The sequence below is a fragment of the Hipposideros armiger genome, unplaced genomic scaffold (assembly GCF_001890085.2).
Source record: "Hipposideros armiger isolate ML-2016 unplaced genomic scaffold, ASM189008v1 scaffold_105, whole genome shotgun sequence".
Classification (NCBI taxonomy): Eukaryota; Metazoa; Chordata; class Mammalia; order Chiroptera; family Hipposideridae; genus Hipposideros; species Hipposideros armiger.
In genome coordinates this window covers 678120-690320 of record NW_017731455.1, presented here as the reverse complement: position 1 = coordinate 690320, position 12201 = coordinate 678120, and positions in this window count along the sequence as shown.

The window sequence follows — 12201 nt, the reverse complement described above, 5'->3', positions numbered from 1 at the left end:
GCGCCCTCCACAACTAGGTAGAAACAACTACTTGACTTGGAGCTGATGGGTCCTGGAAAAACACACTGTTCCCAATAAAATTTCTTTTAAAAAAATAAATAAATAAAAGAGGCTTCCACACACATGTACTGACAGCAACCCCGTGAGGTCACAGGCTAGGTATTGTTACGCCCATTTAACAGAGGAGGAAACTGAGGCTCTGTAAGACCAACTGGCTTTTCCAAGGTCACAGAGTTAGAAGAGGTGAAGGTGGGACCTACACCCCAAAGCTGATCCAACTCCCTGGGCGCAGGCCCCTCCGGCCGCTCCTCCTTGGGCATCACCTCCAAGCCATGCTGGGTGCAATGTACAGGGACACAGGCAAAGAGCCTGCCGTCACCTCAGCGAGGCATGAAAGGGACTTGCATGATATAGGTCTGGGCAGCTGCCAGGAACGCCTCCCGTCCACATCCTCCATGTGCTCTTGGGACCGCCAAGAACACGTCACCTCCTTAGCAGGTGCCCAGTGCATATTTACAGAATGAATGAGTTGCCTTGTATCAGTGCAAATTCCTCAGCAAAAAGTCATAGACTGCAAAATCCTTCCAAACGCAGGTGAAACTGACATCACGTGTCGTCACTTTGCACTGGATTAGAATGTGCCCCCTGGTAGCGGAATTAGCCTCCTGCTGTGCTATACAAGCACGTGGTACTCATCACTGTGACTGTAAAAGAACAGTTAACGTGGACACTTGCTAACCTGCCACTCACTACAGCAAGCACCTGATGCAAATCATCTCGTTGAAACTTCACAACAACCCGGCAGGTTAGATACTGCTATACTCATTTTGTGGCTGAGGAGGAATCTGGAGCGCAGAGAGGTGAAATAACTTGACCGTGGCCACACAGCTAGTGGGTGGTACAATCTGATTTAAAGCCAGGTCTTTTGGCTCTATAGAATAAGAGAGGAGGCGCAGGAAGACTCGATAGGACTGGCTTGGGAACGCGTGTCTCCTCTGTTATCTGGAGGGTGCTTGAATCAGAGCGGGGCTGCTCACTGCAGTAGAAGTGGCCGAGGCCTTGTATGCCCACAGGATCTGTTATTTCGGCTGGCCTGTCCCTGTCCCGTGCCAGGGCAGCCCTAGTGTGATCACTGAATGGGCGTTAACTGTTTATGTGAGCTGGGGATGGGAGGGCAGGTGCATTACGAGGGGCCGGGCTGGGCTGGCGTGATGGTGACTGTTGCCCACATCAGCTTCTCATGGAGGTGCTGGTGACTCACTTAACTCTCCCAGGCAGCTGGGCCTCTATCAGGGTGTGACTTGTAGTAAACAAGCCACAAAATGCCATCTGGGCAAGAGAGAAGTGGGGAAGGCAGGGTGGCTCAAAGGGCAGCCCTCGGCCTCCCGCCAGACCCAGGTCTCACCCTGGGCTGCCTGGAGCTCCTGCTTGAGGCCCATAGTAGGAAATCTTTCTCTCCCTGGGGTGAAGCATGCTGGCAGGTGTCACTGCTTGCACTTCTGACCTTTTTCTTGGGAGGTTCCAGGCCGTCCACGGCCCTGGGCTGGCCCAAAGGTTCCAGCCTGGGTCTTGGTGCCCAGAGACCACCTCTTTGGAGGCTTCTGAGAGGTGTGCATACATAAATCGACCTGCGTGCTGTTCATTGACACCTGTTCTAAGTTCGGCATATTTAGATGGGTGACTTGGAACAGGTGCTCAATAACGTCTTGCTGCCTGACTGACTGACTGACTGAGCCGATCTACATCTCAGAGGCCAGAAGAGAAACCAGAGGAGGCCTATCCCAGCCCTCAAGGGACTTAAAACCTCACTCACATGTAATTGAGTTCACAATTACACAGTTCACAGAACAATTAAGTCTTCAGGTATGAGATCTTCCTGGGTGCTCTTGAGAATTTCAAATGGGGGCTGGGACACTTAGGCAGGCTTCCTGGAAGAGGTGGGGAGCCTGGAGGTGGGTCTGAGGGTGGAGGGAGCTCAAGATAAGCCTAGTGAGGAAAATGGTGGTTATGTCATCCTTTAAAGTGGGAAGGTCCTTAAACACCCAGTCTGTTGCCCACAGGCTGGTACACAGTAACAGCACTCCCCTTTACAGCGGTTTACCCCGTGCCAGGAACCCACTAAACACAGGCACAGCCTTCTTTCTTCATCCCCATGCCAACCCTGTGGCGGAGGTATCATTATTGTCCCATTGTACAGGTGAGTAAACTGAGTCTCTAACAGGCTCAGTAAATTGCCTAAAGCCACATGGATACAGAGGGGAGAAGGAATAGACCTATGTTGTCCGATACGGTAGCCTCTCTAGCTGCGCGTGGCTAATTGAGCACTTGAAATGTGGTCAGTTGAGCTGTGCTGTAAGCAGAAAATAATACACCAGATTTCAAAGACTTAGTATGAAACAAACAAAAAGAGCACATAATACATCTCATTAAAAGCTCTTTTTTGTACTTACGGTATTTTGGATAAGTTGCATGAAATAAAATATATTATCAAAATTAATCTCACCTGTTTCTTTTTACTTTTTTAATGTGGCTAATAGAAAACGTAAAATTACATGGGTGGCTTGCATACTGTTTTCACCGGACGATATCCTTCCACGTGGCTGTCAGCCTCAGCACGAACTCTGGCGCGACTGATCGTGTATTCATGTCTTAGGGCGGCCATAACAAAGGACCAAGACTCAGTGGCTGAAACAACAGAAATTCATTGTCTCACAGTTCTGGAGGCTAGAAGTTCAAAATCAAGGTGTTGGCAGGGCTGGTTCCTTCTGAGACTGGGAAGAGGACTCCTCCATGCCCCTAGCCTAGCTTCCGGAGGTCTGCTAGCCATCTTTTGTGTTTTTTGGTTTCTGCTGCATCACCCCAGTCTCTGCTGTCACCCTCACATGGTGTCCTTCATGTGTCTATGTCTAAACTCCCCCTCATTCTAAGGACACCATCATATTGGATTAGGGGCCCACCCTACTCCAGTATGTCCTCACCTTAACTAATTACATCTACAATGGCCCTTTTTCCAAATAAATTCGCATTGCGAGGTACTGGAGGTTAGAATTTCAATATATGAATTTTAGGGGTACAAAAAGTCAACCAATGACAGATGGGGACCTGCCCCCCTCTCCCGGAGCTCATTCCATGTTTGGATTGGCCCAGAGATTGTCCTCCGGTGCCAGCCCACAGACCCACTAAGGATTCCTCCTTCAAATCACTTGCAAATGCCTGCTGCCCCTCTGTGAGGTGGCATCAAGGGCCAGGGACACTCACATTTCCCCCCTTGGAGCCAAGGCGTGACTGGCCCCACCTTGAGTGAGACTGTATCTGTTCATGATAACAACTGGAGAGCAGGAAGGAAAAAACTGATAAGGGAGAGAAGGCTAAAAATAACCAAGGTGGGGGAGGGAGAACAGCCCAGATGGCCTTTACACTTTGCAACTTTGATTTACAAACAGCCCAAGCAGGAGGTCACCTGGGTCTCTGCTGGCTATAGAAACCGCATCAGCTGACACAGCGTTCTGGTCAGTGGCCTGGGAATTTCCAACCCTGGGGAGATGTGACCACAGCATGGTGGGCCTCTTCCATTTCTTTGTCCTGACAACCCTGCAACAAGGTCCTCAGTGTGGGAGGGGTTCTGGCGAGAGCCGTGTCTGCCAGGCTCACCTCCTCTGTCCCTGTAAGAGGAGGCATTGGCTGAGGAGAACGCTATGGTCCTTCAGAGCAGGTCCCCGGGGCCCAGGTCAACAACAGGTGTGACTTGGGAAAGTCACAGAATTTATTTGAGCCTCTGGTTTTCTCATCTGCAAAATAGGAATAAGGAAGAAAGCTTGCCCTGACTGCCTCACCAGGTTACGGCGAAGAGCCAAGAGGCACAGCTGGGCCCAGGGATGTAGGAAGGACCAAGGTGGGCCCCAAGTCCCATCTGTGGCTTGGCTCCCCTCACTCGTTGCGTGTTAGATCGGTTAGGGTCCTTGTCACTCAAAGCGTGGGTTCCAGTGGAGCAGCAGCTGCACCCCTTGGGAGCCTGTCAGAAATGCAGACGCTCAGGCCCCACCCCAGACCTGCTGAACTTGAATCCGCATTTTAACAAGCTCCCCAAGAGATGTGTGTGCTCACTGAAGTTGGAAAAGCATTGCTTTTGTGGACATTGTATTTGCCTGTCCTGGGTCCATTTCCCCTCCTTCTGGTAAAAGTGATCTTCCTTTCCTTGGGAGAATCACGCCCCATCCCACCCCCATTCTAGCTCTATGTGCTTCACTGGGGCTTATCCACTTTCCGGATCTCTAGGTTCCCCAAGACCATGAACGCTAGTCCTGGACAATCAGAACCAACCCTGGGACGTTAGCTGGAACTGTTTGGCAAAGAGTTCTTTTCATGTGGCTGTTATTCAACTGTAGGATGGAAGCCTGGGGCTGGGTGCTGCCATCCTTGTTTTCATAGCTAGGAGCAGGTGTGTGTGAGTGTGTGTGTGTGTGTGTGTAAGAGACAGAAAGAAGCTTCACATCTTTTGAGCTTCCAGCTTTGTCCAAAGCCAGATTGACTCTCTTAGCTCTTCAGCCCATGTAACCAACCAGTTCCCTTTTACCTAAGCCAGCGTGTGATGGGTTTCTGACACTTGCAGAGCAACAGCCCTCCCTTCCGTGGTGCCACAGAACAAAGGCAAGGTTTGTGGCCTTGCGGAGCTCGCCCAGGGGAAGACACGAAGGGGCCGTTATTCTAGTGAAAGGGTGGTGCCCACATAGAGGGCAGCATGAAAGTGAGGCACGTGGACGAGCTCCTTGAGGAGAAGGCCTAGGGAGGGCTCCCCAGAGAAGAAGGCACTTGAGCTGACTGTGAAAGACAAATGGAGTTAGCTAGGTGGACAACACAGGTGAGGGCGTTCCAGGCAGAGGGACGCATGTGAGCCAAGGCAGGGGCGCAAGAAGCAGCACGAGGGGCTAAGGTCCTACAGTTCCGGGGGTGGCACAGGGGACAGGGAGAGGCCAGGTGGGGAAGAGTGGAGGACTTGGTGGGCTGCAAAGCTGGGGCTCTGCCGGCATCCCTCAGCGTGCCCACAGGAACTAACTTGGTAAAGGCACAGGGGCGGGTATCTGGAGGGGAAGGGTCTTCCTACGGAATAAAGTCAATGCCTATGGTTGCCATTTCTGAAGGACAAATCACACTGGGGCAGAGCCCCTGCCCTCGGGAACCCTGGAGACACCCTGGTGTGATGGGCAGAGAGTTGGTATCACAGCCAAAGGAGCCAGGTTGGACTCTCAGTGCCCACACTAATAGTTACATGACCTTGGTGAGTCCCTTCACTCTTCTGGTTCTCACCTGTAAACAGAGATTCAAAATTCCTATTTTCAAAGGGCTGCAGTGAGAATTAGGTGAAATTATGATAGAAAAGCACTTTAAACTTGAAAAGCAAGCAAACCTTCAGCCTAGAGAGGGGAAGGTGGTCCCTGCAGGCTAAGACCCTTGAAGATGGGTACATAGGGAAGCCCCCCTCCGCTGGGAAGGTACGACCTCTTGGCTTCCATGCCTTGTCACCCCTTCTCGTGGAATCTGGTCTTATCAGAGGGGCTGTCCCAGCGGCCTAGCTCCAGCCTCAGCCTGGCCATGCTACCCAATTCCAATGGCACTGCCCTCAGACCTGGACTTCTGAGATATTACAGGCCCCCAGACCCTCCCCGCCTGGGCTCTGGGTGGAAACGCAGCATCCCCGAGGCTCTGGGACAAGGGAAGGGGTGGGGCTCCGCATCCTGGGGCCTGAATTTGCCTAGAACCACAGATACCAACTAGTGAGCACTTCCTGTGGGGCCAGTTACTGGGTTAAACAATCATGCGCACTAACTTATGTCCTCCTCAAATTCACTCTCCACTCTTGCGCATTAATTGCCTGAGCATGCCCTCGCCTTCAGGTTGGAGACCTCAGGAGAGAGGGACAGTGGCTTAGGGACACGAGCAGCCCAAGGCCATTTGTTGAGGAAAAGCCACAGCTCCATTTTACAGACCCGAAAGGGAGGGCAAACTCAGGGAAAACGAGCTGCCTTGAGGCTTATGCGGATGACCAGGTATTCTTTTTACCCACCCAGATCCAGATGGTGACCAACCACCACGTGGGTTTGCTCAGGACTGAATGAGCTCCCGGGTTGCTGGCAGACCAGGATGAGACGGTCACCTATTCCCTGAATTTCAGGAGTTCACACTGGGCTGACAGATGATGGGGTGGGAGTGCAGGGCAAGATCTAGATCAGAACGCCCCTGCCTCCAAGAAGGGTGGGGGCTGCTTTCCTGGAAGCCCAACCCACCCTCACCCCCATGGGACTCGCCACGGGGAGGGAGAGGGTGTGAGAATCTGGGCATGAGTATGCCTGCCTGTGCCCACGTGTGGACGAACGCCCGTGTGTGTGTGTGTGTGTGTGTGTGTGTGTGTGTGTGTGTGTGTGTGTGTGTGTCGGAGTGAGGGGAAGGTGCTGACGTAAAGCCCCAGGTGTAAATTGTGAGAGCTGTGAGAGTCATCTGTTGTCTGCGTGGGTCAGGGCTGGGTCCCAAAGTGGCTGGCGCCTGTGTGGGGAGGGCAGGGGCTGGAGGCTATCTTACCATCTGTGAATCCGCTGTGTGTGCACAGGGTAGGTGGAAGTGAAAGTGGTGGGAGGTGTAAGTGGGGAGCTATCTGTTGCCTGCAGAAGCAGTTTTGTGTGTCAATTTGGTGCGGCTCTGTCAGCTGTGGGGTTGCCAGTGGGGAATGCTGTGGCCTCTGTAGTCTGTTTTGGGTGTCATTGTTGGACGTAGGGACGAGTGGTGAGCCTGTGTGAGCAGGTGATTCATCTGTTGGATGTATGAGTCCACCTATGTGTCCCGTCCCGTGAGTTGGGCAGGCGGGTCCCCATGGTGATATGACAGGAGGGTGTCCGGTGCGAGTCCGCTGAGTAGGTGGGCAAAGTGTGTCTGTCCAGGATCAGACTGAGCATTTAGTCAGTGCTCATCCCCAAGGGCGGGTGTTCCTATTTCAAGGCTCAAACTACCCTCAATGAATTCCCGGTTAATACCTAGTTAATACCTCAGCCTGGAGGAGTTGACTGTGCCCCTTCGGGCTTCTCTCTCCATCCCATCTGCCTTTTCAGAGCTAAGGAAGCTGCAAACTGCTAGGCCATGCAAAACTCCTGGGTCACATTTACCACTTTTTTTTTCCAAGAAGGAAAATTGCTGGTGACACTTCCATTCCTCGGCTTCCAGAAAGTGGCTTTCAGCGCAGATGTGTCTTCACACCAAGGCCCACGCCTCAGAAACACCTGACATTCCTCGGCATGGTTGTCATAAATCTGGGGAACTCTAGAATAATAGAGCCATGGCCCCATTGTGAAAGGAGGAGGAGAAAATGTCTGTGCCTTTGTGTGAGGCTGAGAGGAAGTGAGGCAGAGCGGAGGGAGAAAAGGAGAGTCTGGAGCTCAGGAAAGGGGAGGCTGAGAAGCTCTTCCTGTTCAGAACACGGTGACCTGGCCAGTTGTGAGGCTCCAAGGAGGGGCTGCCACCAGGAACTGCAGATTCACACGGCCTTGGAGGAAGCCGAGCCTTTGGGTAGGGGTCTCTATGCTCTAGCAGGAAGCCACCGCAGGAGAGCACAGGGCAGGGGGCTTCCTCTGTTACCCACATCTTTTACTGGACTCCTAGGTCCTCTCGCCGGTGTGGGAGTTATGGCACTAAAATTAAACGTGACAGAAGCTGTGTTGCACCTTACAGTCCTCAGCCCTACCCCCTCCTGATTCCTTCATCTTCAGCCAGAGGAGGACCCCAGGAACAAAGGAACATCCCGCTGCCCGCCCATGTGGGGAGGGTTGGCTGACACCGAGAAGGGCATGCAAGAAGGGCATGCAACCTGGGCCTTACCTGGATTCCAGCTACACCTCCTAAAACACAAACAAACCCCGATATGGCAGACATGGCTGCCTCCCCCAACACCGGGGCTGGATTGCTGGGCAGAGCGATGCTAGAAAGCGATGGCTTTCTCTTCCTGAGTTCCATCGAGGGAAAATGTGAGGAAATAAATTTCCCCTCAATGTGCTGTGGATTGGCTCCAGCTAGCTTCCCAGTAGCCCATAAAATAATAGTAACATTTATTGGGTACTTGCTTTGTGCCAAATACTATTAAGTAGATCTTAAAGAGAGAAGCAATTAGCAGCTCCCTTTGTGAGATGAGAGAAGGTAGGGAAGTCTGCCCAGCTCACATGGACTAGGAAATCCCAGGGTCAAGACGAGCCCCGGCAGTTGACCACCAGGCCACCCTGCTTCTTAAGGAAAGGTAGGTCTCTGAAATGTAACAAGGAGGGGCAGAGGAGCATCTCAGAGGCTTAAAGGTGCCTGTCTTCCTCAAGTGAGCCACACGCATTCCCTCCTCAGGGTCTTTGCCCTTGCTGTTCCCTCTGCTAAAAATGTCTTCCTTCAAATCGTCACACGCTGACCCTGCTCATGCTCCGGTCGCAGCCCAGATGACTTCTCCTCCGAGAAGTTGCCCGATGCTCTGGCGTGCCATCCCAGCGGACTTCCATGTCACCTCTTGGACACCGTAAGTCTAACCTGCTGACTGATGTGTTTCCATGTTTATGGTCTGACCCCGTGAAGGCAGGGGCCATGTCTGTTCTGTTCATTTTGTCCCAGTGCCTAGCATAGTGCCTGGCACAGAGAAGCCTGAGAAAATAAAGACCAGAAGGGCCCCTGGGGGCTGCAGGTGAGTGGAGGAGAGAGCATCCCGTGTGCTGTAGAAACACACCCAGAGTGCAAGGCTCGGGTTCTTCAGGAGGGACTCTGGGGAGAATCAGACCAGGGGAAGGGACTTAGCAGTACATTCAGGGCCTTCCCTGCCCATCAAACCTCTGGGGCCTGAGGAGCCCCTTTACCCTCCTCCCCTAGCAGCAAAGGAAGCACTTTTTAAAATGTGGCTTTGATGTCCAATCACAGGTTTCTAGTCTGGAAACAAGACAAGGGACGGCATCCCTCACCTTCCCCCACATATGTTCCTCAGACATATAGTATATAAGGGCTCTTTTATCTGCCTCCCTCACCTCAGCCAGACAGACATCCTTCATAAGTCCTGTCCCTCATGGCAGCAGGGTCGTTAGCTGTGTGGTCTGGAGCCGCTGATGTAACCCAGCTCTGTGCTTTTACATCATAGTTAGTAGGGTCACAGGAAGTGCCCGAGGTCTTCAGGGCCGTGCATCTCAGATTTCCCTTCCCACCCACTGTCCTGAGTGGATATGGGCACAGCCACTGTCCACCCCTTCCCCAAGCACCGTGATACTCTCCCAAGCCATGCAGAACCATTTCTCGCTCCTGCCTAAGGCCTCCTCTGGCATGCTCATTGCAGTGTGGTGTACAGTAAGAAAGACTGGTCCACAGTACACATCCAACAATAGGGAGCCGGTTAAGCAAACCAGGACTCATCTAGACTAGGGAGTCTCGACTATACACTGCAGGCTGTTCAGCAGCATCTCTGGGCTCGATCCACCAAATGCCAATAGCATTTGTCCCACCCGTGTGACAACCGAAAATGTCTCCAGACGTTGCAAATTGCCTGTTAAGTACCAAATCTATTCGCCTCTATACAATGGAATTGTATGCAGCCGTTAAGAATGACAAATAATAATAGAAGTCATTATAACTAGCACTATTGAGGGCATACTGTGTACCAGGCCCAGTTCTGAGCTTTACACCTAACTTCTTTTATCTTTACAACATTTCATTTTAGATATGAGGAAACTGAGGCACAGAGAGTTTGATTAACTTGACCAAGGTCACACAGCCAGTAAGATGCTCATAAGATAGTGTTAAGAGAAAAAAAAGATAAGAAAACAGTACATATAGTATGATGACTTCATAGTTTTGTTTGAAAACACATGCACATGCCCCCCCCCCACGCACACATATATGTATCACAAAATATATGTGTTAATGGGTTCTTTCTAGGTCATGAGATTACAGATGAATTTTCTTTTACTTTTGTTTCTCTGTAGTTTCATATATATATAGTTATTTACGTATATGTATAGTTATATATAAATACCGGGGGTGCCAAAAAATATATACACATGACTTGTATTCATCTTTTGTTATCGGTATATATTGAGTATTACAATTTTAATAGAGTTTTTTCCTTTCTTAAAATGCGTATACTTTTTTGGCATCTTGTGAGAGAGAGGGAGAGAGAGAGAGAGAGAGAGAGAGAGAGAGAGAGAGAGAGAGAGAATAATTTGTGTAACAAGGAACAAACATGGTCTCATCTCCAATCTTGGAGGTGAAGTATCTTCAGCCCCATTTCAAGTCCAGGGTGACAGGTAAGGGTGTCAGTGCCGTCCTGAGGGTTCGGGGTGTGTCTGGGGCCTTGTCTGGAGATGGAGGTTAGAATGGTCCCCATCAGCAGAGTGGCACCTTCCCAGCAGCCTCTGGAAAACCCATATTTTTTGCCCTTTTCCAGAAGGTGGTGGAGGTGAAGGTGCTTTGCCCAGTGCCTGGCATCTAGAGCATACATAAGACTACGAACCCCGGCTGCGCTGCCCCCTTGAGACATGTCGTGGGGAGAATGAAAAAGGGTGCCCAAGGGGCCCCCGCAGGGCAGGGATGAAGGCAGGAGAAGCAGACAGCAGCACTACAACCAACCCTCTTAAAAGCAATTTTAAATAATACCCAGTGTGATCATGTCATGAGTAAACGATGTTATAAATAGCATATCTTATTATTCCTAAAATACCCAAACATTTCTACAAACAGCCTATATTTCTAAGGGGAGTTTTGAAATGTAACACAATTATTTTTAAGGCAAGAACAAATAAGTCCAAATATTAACAGCAGCAGGATAGAAGCTAAAATAGAAATGGGCTTTGTACCAGACAAACCTGAGCTGAGCTCCACGCTACTCACCCTAGTCCTTCATTTGCGGCTCAGTTTCCTTGGTCCTAAAGTGGGGTTCATGTCAATGTGAAGCGGGGGGCGGGGTTCGAGAGGGGGAGTCTAAAGCACAGTTCCTGGCACAAGGTTTGCACTCAGTGACTGGTAACTGTTGTTACCACAGGATGGTGGCCTGCGATTAGTTTTTTCCCTTTGTAGTCTGGTCAGTTTGCGATAGGTGTATTAATTTTGAACCAGGAAAAAAAAACCTCATGAAGCAAAGAAAGGTGAGGAGTGATCACTGATGAACGATCTGCAGGGAACAAGGGGCAGAGAGAAAGACAGATGCTCTTTCTGTACCATGGCTCGTGAGCCTGGAATTTAATCTGCAGTTAATGACGAGGCTGAGAGAGGCAGGTGGGCGCACCCACAGGTTTCCTTACTGAGAATTTCCTGCCTTTGAGCCCACCTACCTCTCCCCAGATTACAGATCTCAGGGAAACCCCAGAGCCACAAGCCCCTCCACACACCCCCACTGTTGGTAAGCAGGCTTGCAGGGCCTGGGCTGGGGTGACAGGGACCCCACGGGGCCTCACCTTTCACAGCTATTCTCATGACCTGTGCCCCTGACATGCAGGTGACGCTGGGTAATGACCAAAGGCCCAGGACCACAGAATCTGTGTTTTGTTCCACTTATCTCTGCCTCACCTTCCTGTTCTTTCTTTGTTTCTTTTCTTCCTTTTTTTATTGTGAATATTTAAAGTCATTCTTCTAGATAAATTGTGCTTCATCAAAATTTAAAACTTTGTGCATGATAGGATACTATCAATAGAGTAAAAATGCAGCCCATAAAATGGGAGAAAATATTTACACATTATATTCTGATCAGGGATTAATAGTCAGGATATATAAAGATCTCCTAAAACTCAACATCAACAAAGCAAACAACCCAATTGAAAAATGAGCACAAATTTGAGTAGACATAGCAGATATACTAATGGATTACAAGCACATAAAAAGGTGCTCAACACCACTCATTTGGGAAATGCAAATCAAAACCACAATGAGATACCGCTTCACACCCATTATGGTAGCTATTACCAAAAAAAGCAGAAAACAAGTGTTGGCAAGTATGTGGAGAAATTGGAACACTGTGCATTGCTGGTGGGAATGCAAATTGGTGCAGCCTCAATGGAAAACAGTATGGAGGTTGCTCAAAACTTAAACATAGATTTTTTCATATAATTCAGCAAGTCCACTTCTGGGTATATACACGAAAGAATTGAAAGAAGGGACTTGAATAGATATCTGTACACCAATGTTCACAGCAGCATTATTCACGGTAGCCAA